Below are 14,969 nucleotides of genomic sequence, written 5' to 3'. Positions count from 1 at the left end.
GAGCTTTTGAACCTCCTTTTCCATTTGGTTAATTTTACTTTTTAAAGCATTCTTCTCCTCATTGGCTTTTTGGGCCTCTTTTGCCATTTCAGTTAGTCTATTTTTAAAGGTGTTATTTTCTTCAGCAATTTTTTTGGTCTTCTGTAACAAGCTGTTGACTTGTTTTTCATGATTTTCTTGCATCATTCTCATTTCTCTTCCCAATTTTTCCTCCACCTTTCTTACTTGATTTTCAAAATCCTTTTTGAGCTCTTCCATGGCATGAGACCACTGCATATTTAACTCTTCCTCTGTTGGTAAGCATTGTCCTTCCTCATCTGAAAGGATGGAAGAATATACTTGTTCATCAAGAAAGTAACTGTCTATAGTCTTATTTTTCCCCCTTTTTGATCATTTTCCCAGCTAGTTACTTGACTTTTGAATCCTTTGTCAAGATCAGGGTATACTTTGGAGACCTGTAAGTTCTCACTTCCTCCAAGGTGGCACAGTCAAGGGAGAGGAGTTTATTCCTCTCCTGGCCTGTGCTCTGGTCTGGGAGCTACCAAAACTTTTCTGCCCACAATCTGCAAGTAGAATTCCCTTTCCAGAGTCTCCACCAGCTCCATCACACCAGCAGTCTTCCTCACCCCAGGGCCACCACTGAGGGCTGAGGTTCAGATCAGCTGATCAATTCCTCCAGGGGCTGTAGGCTGAGGGCTCCAAAAATGGACGCTGCTGCTGCTCCCTGGGGTTGAGGCTAGGGGAGGACCTTGCTCCCTTCTCACTCAGCTGAAAAAGTTTTCTCACTGGCTTTTGAAGTTGTATTTGGTGTTTGTGGGTTGAGGGACCTGGGAACCTCAGCTACTGCCAGGGATTCTGCCCCTAAGACCTGCTCTCATCATTTTCCTGCAGGTGCTATGCAGCCAAGGCTGGGCTGAGCTCCATGAGCTATGCTTCACTTCATGTCCCCCATGAGACAGACTTCTGTTGTTGGCCTTCCAGGCTACTTTGGGCTGGAAATCTCTTTCATTCTGCCATTTTGTGGCTTCTGATGCTCTAGATTTTGTTTAGAGTCATTTTTTACAGGTATTTTATGGGCTGTGGGGGAGAGCTAGAGTAGATGCATCTTTCTATTCAGCCATCTTGGCTCCACCCCTCCATAAGGTTTTCTTAGTAAAGATCCTGTAGTTGATTTCTATTTTCTTCTCCAGTGGATTAAGGTAAACAGATGTTAAGTGACTTGTACTGGATCACACTGCTAATAAATATCTGAGGTCAGATTTAAACTCAGATTTTCCTGACTCTAGAAACATAGTAGGTGGTTATAAATGCTTGTTGACTTGGCTTAAATAAATAATAAATTAAAAAAAATACTCAGGATCTATAAACCATATGGTATGAAAAGCTTTTAAAATGCAGAGAGCAAATAGGAGAAAACAAAACCACGTGGAGATGAAAGAAGGGAGGATTCTATCATCCTAGTCATCCTGTCAGCTACTGAAATTGTTTCATCAGACTTTCTATGAGCCTCTAGGTGATGTTCTTACATTCCCATACAATTTCCATTCAATTAGAAGAAGCAGTCCTTATATTACCTCCTCAACAGTCTGTCGAATGACGAAAATAGTTGTGTTGAGAGTTGATCTGGGATCATGTCTATGTGAATTCCATTGAACATGAGATGAGAAAAAGAATAAACCCCACAACTGCAACATCCATATTTTCATGGAACCTTAATTTTTGTTAATGACTTCATATACATTCACTCAGTGCTTCTTCAAAGCCACCTTGTAAAGTGGGTTATACCATTATCCCCTTTACAGATTTGGAAGGATGAAGACTAGGTAAGTGAAACTTGGTGTGAATGGCTAAGGAAAAATGTCGGGGGCACACAGCTATAAGGTACATGAGACATAATAAATAAATAACAAAGAAATACAAATTTCAAAATTCTTAAAGAGTAAAATGAATAGATATAATCTAAGAACTTATTTAATACCATCTTTAATTATCTTTTCCTTTCCTTATTGATAAGGTCTCTCTGTGCTATTGGACATTATTAATCTCTGGTTCTTTCTCAATGTTCTCCATTCCATGGGGTACTATGAAGCTGCACTTTCACTGTTATCCATTTACCTCTTTGGTTCTTTCTTGTCTTTCTTTTTATAGTGGAGGTGAGGAGGAGATTTCCACATTCCTCTCTTCCCTTAAGTGCTTATTTGTTTCAAGATTTTGGGCTTGGTCATCTGTTCTCTCTTTGTCCTCTCTCCATTGATGATTTCACCTGTTCTCATGACTTCATGGATCAGTTCTATGAAGATGACTCTCAGATATTGACATCTCTCTTTAATCTCTCCCCAGAGCTCCAGTCCCATATTTTCATCTTCCTCTGACTCTATCATGTCCTTCTAAAGAAATATCAAGCAGCCTGTCTTTATACTTTTTTCCACCATACTCGTGGAAGAGACCCTATAAATACTAGTCATCCTCATATTGTCTATTAAATTCTTTTTTCCCTTTCAGATAGCAAATCAATGCTAATGGTGTCTATTACACAATTACCCTGATTAATCTCCCAATAGACACCATTATCTAAATCACTCTAACTGGTATTAATTCACTGGCAGGGAATTTACATCCTTAATTTTTTTTCATTAACCACAAACATATTTACATTTCTTTTCCAGATATTTAAATGTTAACTTCATTATGTTAGTCTTCATTTCAGATATATTCCAGTGGATTAATTCAGTAGCTAAATAATATTAGCACATGAATAATAACACCTCAGGCTCCAATAATTTAAACAAATTATTGACTAATGTGCTGTTGCATTTTACTTCTCCAGTCATCAGGTCCCACCCATACACCACAGAGATATCAAGGAGGATGCAGATGTGATATGTCTGATGATTTTAAATCTTATCCCACTTGCAAACTTCAAATCAAGATTAATGACTTTTGCTACAGATGTAAAAATCAAAATCGCTAGATTTATTTTGTTAATGCCTTATCAGGATAGAAATGGAGATTATCCACTGACTAATTCCTAGTTTCTAATTAATTATAAGCAATGTGAATAGTAAGTACAGTAAGTTCTGCTCATTTTATTCTCAGTCCTGGGAACACTGACTTGACTGCTGTCCCAGGTCACTGTTTTCATATCTCACAGCTGCCAGCAACAGCTGATCAGGAAGTGGTGGCAAGACACTTGATAAATGATTTTTTTTCTTCCTTCTGTTTTCTATAAAAGTGCAGATCTGCTGAAGTAATTCCAGAATCAAAGATAATATCTGCCTTTCTCCTGTAAAAGAGACAAAGAAAACATTTAAGGGTGCCAGCAATTGGATTACTGCAAATTTCCCTCTCTCCTTTTTGGACATTACCTAAAAATGTTCTCTCTGCAGGAGACTGTGAAAGATATCACACTTCACTTCCAGGATTTGAACCCAAATCCAAGCTCAGTGCTATACAGCACAGGCCTTTCAAAAAGCTTCACTGGATCAAAGGCAAACAAATACCTTCCTCTATTTTAAGGGGCTCAAAGAAATTAAGTGAACTGATGTGTCACAGCTCTTAAGTGTCTGAGGTAGGGTTTGAGCCCATGTCTTCCTAATTCCAAGTTTTGAATTCTATCTTCTGACATAAACTACCTATATTATTATAGCTTTTAACTTTCAGCATGCCAGACAATCCTCACATACTATAAATTACAGGATAGGCACTGATCTTCTTTAGTAGAGGGAATTTCCTCATCGGGATTCCCTGCACAAAGGGAATTATAGCTATGGTCTAAACAACACTTTTTCTGTGGTTTACCAATATGTCCTGGATAATTTTTCTTGTATATTATGTGGTAAAATGTACTCATAACCAATATGTAGCTGTCCACCAATTTTTCTTTCTTAGATTTCATTCCTTGGAGACAAACATTTCATGAATTGCAGTCATAACAAGTCAATAGAAAAACTGATGAGGGGAAAATGGGTATTAATTTCAGAGAGAAGTGAAGGAACATTCAAAAGATAGTACACTCCCCGCAGATAATCTACTTGACTGTTGGCCACCCCTTGAAGCCCAATTAAATTTATCATTCATTTGCAGTCTGTCTGTCCTAACAAACCCTATGGATTGGCCATTTAACTGCCTCGCATTCTGGACAACAGGAATTTTTTATCTGCCTTTGTTTTTCCTCTGTGATTAATTAGATTGCATCCCTTCTTAAAACACATATCGAAATTTTGGAGCTTGATGAAAGCAGGCGAATTCCCTAAGGACCATCTGGACAAAGTCACCATCTGCAGGAAATATATCCAATTGAGAGTCTATGTTGTTCTTCTGATGGATGGTGGCACATTACGTAGGTTTGTGCATGTTGGTGTAGACTGGCATATGTTGAGCAGGTAGATTATTTTCACAAAATAATTTTATTTAGGTGAAAAATGCAGGAGAAGTTGCTGATATTCCCTCGGTTGTTTTTTAACAATAAGGTCAGACTTTACTTTTCCCTGCACATTTAGCAACCTCCTTTATTTTCTTAGTACTCTCCAATGGCTTCACCACTTGGTAGGTGTCTTCTACACCAACCAAGTGAGTACCATTTGGATGTCTTTGGTAGTATTTTTGGAACTAATGTGTTAGAGTCCAATATGGTAGATTCACCATTCTTGATTTTTATCATTTGTAATCTGTTTATTGTCATTAAGTTTCTAATCCTTAAACTACCTAGTAATTTTTCTTAGGTGGTCTTACTTTCAAGTTTTCTTTAAACTTATTTTTTTCTTTCTCCTTTTTTTGATTATTTTTAAATCTACCACTGTTCAGATTTTGCAAAAGAGTATTTTAAATCAGCATTGAACTTGGTATTTGGGGAAGATGAGGAGTACAACAAGAAGAGAATGGAAAGAGATGAGAGAGAGAGAAAGAGAGAGAGAGAGAGAGAGAGAGAGAGAGAGAGAGAGAGAGAGAGAGAGAGAGAGAGAGAGAGAGAACACCTCAGTTTCTTACTCAGAGCTATTCCACCAAACTCTTTCCTAGCCATGTCCAAACAAAACCTCCTGCCCTCTGGGGCTACTCCTCCTCCAAGCACCAAACCTTAGACTGAGCCCATGGGATTATAGGCTCATACATCTAGAATGTTAAAAGGCTTCAGTGGCTACCTAATGCACCTAGTGTAACCCCACCATTTTGTTGACTTAGAAAATGAGTCACTTTTGAAAAGGAGAATTTTCTTTTTAGAAAGAATGTGAAGAAATAAAGGAGAACACTTATCTGTTTTGGAAGATGGAAATGTAAGGCAGTGGAATCATGATGGTGAAGTAGAAGCATGGACTTGCCTGAGCTCTCTCCCCAAACCCCTCAAAATACCTGTAAACATGACTTTAAACAAATTCTAGAGCAGCAAAAGCCAGAAAATATTGAATAAAATAGATTTCCAGCCAAAGAAAATCTGGAAGGCAGAGAGGAAGGGTTTAGTGCACCAGGCTCAGAGCAGTGCATAGCCCAGCTTGGGCCATACCAGCATAGACAGAACTGGAGTAGGCCTGAGGGTGCTGATTCACTGACAGCTCTAGTGGTTTCCAGATTTCTCAACCTACAAATGCCAAAAATAGCTTCAAAGGTCAGTGGGAAATCTCTTTCACCTGGGTGAAAGGGGAGCATGATCTGGCCCCAGCCCCAACTCCAGAGTGGCAGCAACCACTGCTGCATTGCCAGATACTTCCAGAGCTCTCATCCTGCAAATGGTAGGGAATCAAGCAGTTGATCTGGGTTGCAGTCCAGGATGGCAGTCCTGGGGCAAGGAGGAAGGCTGTTGGCAGAGCAAGTGGCAGCCATGGAGAGGGAATTCTACTCACATTTTCAGACTGTGCTCACAGACCAGAGCACAGGCTAGGAGAAGAGCAAACACCTCTCCTTTGATCTTATCACTTTGGAGGAACTGAGAATTTACAGGTTCCTATAGATATTTCTGAAAATAGCTGCACAAAAGCCCTGAAAGTTGGAGCAGTACACCCTCTACTTAACAAAGAGCTCCAAAGTTAAGTAATTGGCTGGAAAAATGACCAAAAACAGGAAAAGGTAATACTATACAAGGTTACTTTCTTGGTGAAAAGATATTTGCTTATGATGAGGAAGACCAAAGCATACAACCAGAGGAAGATAGTAAGGTCAAGGCTCCTACATACAACACCTCCAATAAAAATATGAAACGGTCTCAGGCCATTGATTTTGAAATCAAGTAAGAGAAGTAGAGGAAAAATTGGGAAGGGAAATGAGAGTGATGCAAGAAAATCATGAAAAATGAGTCAACAGCTTGCTAAAGGAAAACCAAAAATATGCTGAAGAAAATAATACCTTTAAAAATAGATTAACCCAAATGGCAAAAGAGGTCCAAAAAAACCAATGAGGATATGAATGCCTCAAAAAGCAGAATGGGGGTCCTTCTAGCCTGCCCCAGAAATGGAAGCTGCCAAGTCAGCCTGCTTCTTTCCCACCCTGGCAGATGGCCTGATTAAAGCAGTGATAGGCCCTGCACAATCCAGTCTCAACATGTGGATTGTGGTGTACTGGCCATTAAAACCAGCACCATGAGGATCCACAGCAAAAGCGATCACCTGGGTGGTACCCAAATAAAACATGAGAAAAACAGATCATTTTTGACAACTGTGAAAAATGATAACAAATCAGAAAGGTCTAAATATAAGCCTCTCTGGGAAAAAGTATTTTATTTTGTTTTGCCATCAATTGTGATCTCTGAAAAACTGGAAAATATCTCAAGGAACTAGGAAGAAGAGTTGAAGAATTTCTCAGCAAAGATATGTTATTAAATTTCAAATAAAAAGGAAGCAAAATATGCTCAGACATTGGGGCATATTTCTCTTGTCCCAAGTCCAGAATCAACATATACAGAAGGAAATTTTTACTTCATGTCATCCTAACTGTGATGGAAATTTATTCAGGACTCCAGATACAGTATGTATGAGCAAGGGAAAAATAGTGGTTGAAAAAGCTATCAAGGAACATGAATTCATCCCTTGAAATATTATCCTGTCAAATGGCAAGCTAAAATTCTTCATATTGATGATATTAAATACTATATTGAACAAAAGAAAGAAAAAGAATTTATCTGACCAAGAAAACAAGCACATGACTAAGAGAGGTGAGAAAACGATTAGGTACTCAGAAAACAAAAAGAGGAAGGTTCAAAAAGCTATTTGTAAAGGTGGAAGATTCAAGCCACCATTACAGACCATTTTACCTTCAGCTGTCCAATATACCTCTTATAAACTTCTGTTCTTAAGCACTGCAGTCCTTTTGATTTGGATAAAATGTCTAGTCTGCAGAAACAAACACAAGCTAAACAAAGAAATAGGATGGGTTATGCTCTCCTGCATAGCCCCACCTCACAGAGAACAAGAAGAAGGGCTACTGCAAGAGCTGCTCCCAGAGATACAATGTGCTCCAGGTCCATCTTCTAAGTGAACAGCACAGAAACTTTGCATAAAGTACTCAGTATCAGGTTACTGATGATATCATATCCAAATTGGTCTATGACTTTGTAGAATACAAAAGCAATATATCCAGAAGAGTGAAATGCAATATTAGATCTTTGCCCCCGTCATTGAAAATACAATTAAAAGGAATGAACCTGACAAAAAGCTGGAATTGAACCATCACCGTGATTCCCTGAATGACTCTCAGGGAAATACTACCAAACGGGTAATAAAACAGTATTTCCAGTATCAAGAAGGCAGGGATCCCTCACAGTAGGTTGCTTTCAGTTCAGAAGAAGAAAACAAAGCCAAAACTCCTGCATTCAAAGTCTCCAAGAAAAATGTGAATTGGTTTCAGGCCATGGAAGAGCTCAAAAAGGATTTTGAAAATCAAGTAAGAGAAGTAGAGGAAAAATTGGGAAGAGAAATGAGAGTGATGCAGTAAAATAATGAAAAGTGAGTCAGCAGCTTGTTAAAGGAAAATCAAAATAAAAAGTTCTGAAGAAAATGACATCTTTAAAATTAGACTAACCCAAATGGTAAAAGAGGTCCAAAAAGCCAATGAAGAAAAGAATGCCTTAAAAAGAAAAATAGGCCAGCTGGAAAAACAGGTCCAAAAGCTCACTGAAAAAATAATTCCTTAAGACTTAGAATGGAGTAAATGGAAGCTAATGACTTTATGAGAAATAAAGAAATTATAAAACAAAATCAAAAGAATGAAAAAATAGAAGACAATCTGAAGTATATCATTAGAAAAACAACTGACTGACCTGGAAAATGGATCAAGAACAGATAATTTAAAGAATATTGATCTACCTGAAAACCATGATCAGAAAAAGAGCCTAGACATCATCTTTCAAGAAATTATCAAGAAAACCTGCCCTCATATTCTAGAACCAGAGGGTAAAACAGAAATGGAAAGAATCCACCAATCACCTCTTGAAAGAGATCCTAAATGGAAAACTCCTAGGAATATTGTAGCCAAATTTCAGAATTCCCAGGTCAAGGAGAAAATATTGCAAGCTTTCATAAAGAAACAATTCAAGCATTGTGAAAACATAGTCAGCAGAACACAGGATTTACCAACTTCTACTCTAAGAGATCAGAAAATTTGGAATATGATATTCCAGAGGTCAAAGGAGAAAGGATTAAAACCAAGAATCAACTACCCAGCAAAACTGAGAATGATACTTCAGGGGGAAAAATTGAATTTCAATGGATTACAGAACTTTCAAGCATTCTTGTTGAAAAGACCAAGGCTGAATCAAAAATTTCAAAACAAATACAAGAATCAAGAGAAACATGATAAGGTGAACATGAAAAAGAAACCATAAGGAACTCATTAAAGTTGAACTGTTTACATTGCTACATAGAAAGGTGATATTTGTAACTCATGAGACTTTTCTCAGTATTAGGTTAATTAGAAGGAATAGATATATAGATTGTCATAGATATACACACATACATATACATATATACACATATGTAAATGTATACAATACACATACTGTATATTATACATGCATATGATTGTTTGTATGTGTATATTATGTACATGTATGTATATGTATGTGTGTGTTTGTGTGTATTTGTGTATGTATATATATTTATATGTGTGTACATAGACACAGATACACATATATTTATGTATGTATACATATATTTTCATATATGTATGAATGTAGAGGACACAGAGTGAGCCAAATATGAACAGAAGATGAGTAAAAATGTATATAATTAATTGTTGAGAGGAAGGTACTGGGAGAAAGAGAAAGGGAGAGGTATAATGTAGTAAATCAACTCACATAAAAGAGGCAAGAAAGCTTTTACACTGGAGTGGAAGAGGGGTGGAGATGAAAAGAAATCAGTAAACTTTACTCTCATTGGATTTGGTTTAAGGAGGGAATAACACACACTCAACTGGGTATGGAAATGTATCTTACCCTGCAGGAAGGCAGGGGGAAAGGGGATAAGAGAGGGAGGCTAATAGAAGGAATGACAGACTGTGGAAAAGGGTAATCAGAATCAAACACTATTGTGGAGGGACAGGTCAAGGGAGAGAATGGAATAAATGAAGGGCAGGACAGGATAGAGAGAAATGTTGTTAGTCTTTCACAACTTGACTGTTATGTAGGTGTTCTTCATGGCTACACATGTATGACCTATATCAAACTGCTTGCTTTCTCAAAGAGGGTGGCTGGGAAGGGAGGGAGGGAGAGAATGTGGAACTCAAAGATTTAAAAATGAATGCTAAAAATTGTTTTAGAAGAAAATAGCAGGGAAGAAGATGGGAGAAGGAGGGGTGATAGAAGGCAGGACAGATTGAGGAAAGTGGTTGTTGGGGTGGGCAGAGCAGAGAGATGGGGAGGAAATTTGGAATTCAAAATCTTATGGAAGTGAATGTTGAAAACTGAAAATAAATTATATTAAAAAAAGAAGATAGAAAGGTAGAAGAATACTACACAAAGGGCAAAAGGAAAGACCACTGCACATGTGAAGCTATGAAATATATGAGACTTTTCCTAAGGAAGATTGAATTAGAGGGGGCATTAGGTAGTAGTTGAGATGGAAACATTCAGAGGAAGAAGAAAGAAGTTAGGATTTAGGAAAGCCTCTCCTCTTTCTTTCTCCTTCTCTCCTATCCTTCTTCCCTCAGAAGTACTGGAATACCCAAGCTGGTCAAAACCACATCATTTCTATGTGTTTGTTAATTGTAGAACTATTAAAATGTCTCCAGTGGAGAGGACTCTCCTTTTTTTTTACATGAAACTTCTATAAGGCAGGTGTTGCTTGAGTAGCATTAAACTATGCCAGGAAGTAACCCACACATAAATCAAGAATCCCAATATGGAGTTAAATCCCACTCATCCTAATTAGTGGAAGAAGTCAGATATTTCTAAATGAGAAGGAATATGCCCATTTTCTGTGCCAGTTGCATTTCAAGAATAAATATTATGAGGACTATTTCTTATGACTTGTGAACAATCTGCTTAAGGCACAAAAGAGGGAACATGGAGGATCTTTTGGGTTTCAATTTCAAAAGTTGCCTTGATAATAGTATGTGGTCTTTGAGCAGCAGACTAATGTCTCAAGAAAGCAAAGGACTCGGTTGATATTTTGAGACTCTGTCAAAAAAATATCCATCCAGGTAAATCCAGGTTTTTCCTTATCTGACATAGGTAATACAGTCTTAATGATATACCTTAGAGGAGATCTGATTGGAACCAGTCTTAGAGAGAAGGTCACATGAAACTTTGATGAATGGTCCAGAGAATCACCTTGTCACTACGCACATTGCTGCTTGGAAAATCACCAGGTTCCCTGTCCTTTGTAGACACATTCTGAAAAGTGATCCATATTCACTGATTTATCCATTCTTCTGCAACATGCCCTATGGATAGGATCATGCTAAAGCTATCTTAAGTGGGAATCATTATGGCAGGTGCTATTTTAATGATTATAATTGAGATGATTTCCCCTGTCTTCTTCCATTTGTTGCTCAGAATTGTTCATGGGAATTAAAATTTAAAATCCAGATGTCCTGGGAAAAGACATTTAAAATACAAGATATATTCCCTGTCAAACTTGTGGCCACCAAGTTTCCATGAGTGTTTCCAGCTTGCTCCTGCCAGAGGCCCTGATCATAGTGCTTTCTGGAAATAGCAAGATGATACCTATTATCACAAACTATGACATTTCTGGAATGTCATCTTCAGGAAAATCCTGCTGATTGTGTTACACTGGTAGTTCCCATGACACCACTGTCCCAATCTCATTTTGTACACCTTTTTCAAGTGCTTGTCTCCCCAAAACTCTTAGGGAAAAAAACAGACATAAAATGAATGTCAGATGGGGCAATTAGGAGCCTGAGAGATCCGCTTTCTTATTGTACGTCTTCTTGGATTATGGTGCAGTGTGCTTGTTTACTGTAGTCATGTTAACTCTTATTTATCTGGTACTTTAAGCTTTGCAAAGGACTTTATTCCTTATTGGTCCCATTCTGAAGATAATTTGAATGGTGTTGGGAGAAGTTAAGAAGCAATGTGCACTGCTGTCTCTCCAATGACTCAGGTTCTGCACATACTCGTTAGGATATACATGATTGTCATCTGATTTTTCTTTTATTTCTCACTCCTATGACTATGCAGCACCCCCACTGTCTCAGTGAGGTGCCCAAAGCACCCTTAACTCACTGCCTGTCCAACATTGGCTTATGAACACTCATTTTGTTTTATTTATTTATTTTTTAACTAACCTCAACTGGGAGAAATGATCATGTGATACTACAGTCATGCAAAAAGACATTTCTTTAAAAATGTTTGAAATGTATCAAAAGGGAAGAAGGATGAACAGTGAACACTATTATTCAACTGTTTTGCCAAATGACAAACTTCCAAATGTCTATAAAACCTGGGCTGAGCATCCTCTTAGTGCCATTTTGTGTTGGCTGATCATCAGAGACACAAAAGTTAGTAGGATGGGGTGGCAGAGAGATAGGAGGGAACCCAAGTTTGTTTGGCTTCACTCTTGACACCTCCAGAATTGCTACATTATCATGCCTTGACATTTTGTGACAGAATAAAAAGGTATTAGAAACTTTCCCATTAAATGAATCCTGGAACCTCTTCTCAGTAGCAGATATGAAGCATAGGACTCTAACACACATGGCTTTCTGGTACTGTTGAAAGAAAAGTCTCCTGGTTTATGGAGCTGCAGGACAATTCTTGTACTCCCTTTCTAATGACTTTTTTTATCTCTTCCTGAATACTTTTTTATTTTTTTTAATTTACGAAATAAAACAACATTTCCATAATATAGTAGAATAAAAATACAATTGTACATGGAATTGCAAATCTATAATTTACAACTTTCTCTTCCTTTCAAATATACAATGAAATTATCAGATAAATTTCTTTTATATTTTTCTATCCCCCCTCCACTCTAGAGGTGGCTACCATTACACAAATATGCACACACACATATATGTATATAATATATATTATTATGTAATATAATATATGTTATATATAATGTTATAATATAATATATTATTATATATGTATAATATATATATATATGTGTGTGTGTTATATGGATACATGTGTACAATTATTGAATACACATATTAATCAGTTTTTTTCTCTAGATGCAGATAGTGTCTTTCTTCTTATGCCCTTTGTAGTTACTTATTCTTGCATCACCTTTCTTTGAAGAGAAGTTGTCCCTCACCTCCCATACACTGGTTCATTGCTAACATTTGCTTTCAAGTAGAATATGTTTCACAGTGAAAGGATCAGATGAGGTAGTCCCCAGCCTTATGAGGATGATAGTTCCCAAGGGGAAAGATATTGCTCTACACACACACACACACACACACACACACACACATGCACACCACTCTACATATGAAAGGCATAAAATAAATATTGGTTGAGTAGGGACAATCGAATATAAAGAAGATTTATAGTTTGAAAATAATTTTTCAATCACTTGTTACTGATACAGATATGATCTTAAAAATTAAGTACAGGGGCAGAGCCAAGATGCACCTCTAAAATCTCTCCTCCAACAGCCCCTAAAATACTTGTAAAAAATGACTTTAAACAAATTCTGGAGCATCAGAAGCCACAAAAGAAGAGAGTGAAAGAGATTTCCAGGCCAAGGCAGCCTGGAAGTCCAACAGGGAAGGTCTGCTGCACTGGTTATGGAGTGGAGCACAACCCAATCGTGGCTGTGCTGCACAGAAACAGGACTGGAGCTGGCTTCAAGGAGCCACTTGCAGAAGCTACAGATCACAGATTCCTCAACTCATAAATGCCAAAGACAGCTTCAAAGGTCAGAGAGAAAGCTCTTTCAACTGGGTGAGAAGGGAACTCAGGGATCCCTGGGATCTCAAGGATCCTAGCCCCAGGCAGTGGGAGCTTCCATTTTTGGGGCCCTGGCCCAAAGGTCCTGGGGAAATTGAGCAGCTGATCTGGGTCTCAGGCTTGAGGGGTGGCCTTTGGGTGAGGAGGAGTGCTGATGTAGTGGAGCTGGTGGAGGCTTTGGAGAAGAAATTCTACTTCCAGAAAAGAGTTGCTCCCAGACCAGAGTGCAGGTCAGGAAAGAAATAAACTCCTCTCCCTTGACTGTGCCACCTTGGAGGGACTGAGAACTTATAAGTCCCCAGAGTATACCCTCCTCTTGGCAAAGGACTCAAAAGTCAAGTAACTGGCTGGGAAAATGCTCCCAATGGGAAAAGAGAATAAAACAATAAAAGGCTACTTTCTTGGTGAGCAGATATTGTCTTCCATCCTTTCAGATGAGTAGTAACAATACATACCATCAGAGGAAGATCTAAAAGTTAAGGCTTCTGTGTTCAAAATCTCCAAAATAAATATGCAATAGTCTCAGGCCATGGAAGAAGTCAAAAAGGATTTTGAAAATCAAGTAAGAGAGTTGGAGGAAAAACTGGGAAGAGAAATGAGACTGATGCAAGAAAATCATGAAGAGTGAGTCAACAGCTTGATAAAGGAAGCCCCCAAAAAATGCTGAAGAAATTAACACCTTTAAAAACAAAGTAACTCAAATAGCAAAAGAGGCCCAAAAAGTCAATGAGGAGAAGAATGCTTTAAAAAACAGAATTAACCTAATGGAAAAGGAGGCTCAAAAGCTCACTGAAGAAAATAGTTCTTTACAAATTAGAATGAAGCAGATGGAAGGTAACGACTTTATGAGAAATGATGAAATTTTACAAAATAAAACAAAAAAATGAAAAAATTGAAGACTGTGAAATATCTCATTGGAAAAACAACTGACCTGGAAAATAGATCCAAGAGAGACAATTAAAAATTATGGGACTACCTGATCAAAAAAATAACCTAGATATCATCTTTCATGAAATTATCAAGAAAAGCTGCCCTCATATTCTAGAACCAGAGGGTAAAACAGAAATGGAAAGAATCCACCCATCACCTCTCAAAAGAGATCCTAAATGAAAAAGGAATATTGTAGCCAAATTTCAGAATTCCCCCATCAAGGGGAAAATATTACAAGTTGTCATAAAGAAACAATTCAAGCATTGTGGAAACACAGTTAGGATAACACAGGATTTAGCAACTTCTACTCTAAGGGATCAGAAGGTTTGGAATATGATATCCCAGAAGTCAAAGGAGAAAGGATTAAAACCAAGAATCACCTACCCAGCAAAACCGAGTATAACACTTCAGGGGGAAAAATAGTCTTTCAATGAAATAGAGGACTTTCAGGCATTCTTGATGAAAGATCAGATATGAATAGAAAATTTGACTTTCAAATACAAGAATCAAGAGAAACATGAAAAAGTTAACAGGAAAGAGAGATCCTAAGGGACTTACTAAAGTTGAACTGTTTACATTCCTACATGGAAAGATAATATTTGTAAACTTTTCTCAGTATTTTAGCAGTTGGAGGGATTATACACACACACATATAGACTGAGGGCACAGAGTGATTGAATAGGAAGGGATGATATCTAAA

At 37.7% G+C, this 14,969-nt stretch overlaps 1 pseudogene; it reads left to right on the top strand.

Annotated features, from left to right (window-relative positions):
- Positions 1-1,857: 1,857 nt before the first annotated feature.
- Positions 1,858-7,749, top strand: LOC140512438 (protein DBF4 homolog A pseudogene; annotated as a pseudogene).
- The last annotated feature ends 7,220 nt before the right edge of the window (positions 7,750-14,969 follow it).

The sequence above is a fragment of the Notamacropus eugenii genome, chromosome 6 (genome assembly GCF_028372415.1).
Source record: "Notamacropus eugenii isolate mMacEug1 chromosome 6, mMacEug1.pri_v2, whole genome shotgun sequence".
NCBI lineage: Eukaryota > Metazoa > Chordata > Mammalia > Diprotodontia > Macropodidae > Notamacropus > Notamacropus eugenii.
This window is presented reverse-complemented; position numbering and strand designations above follow the sequence as displayed.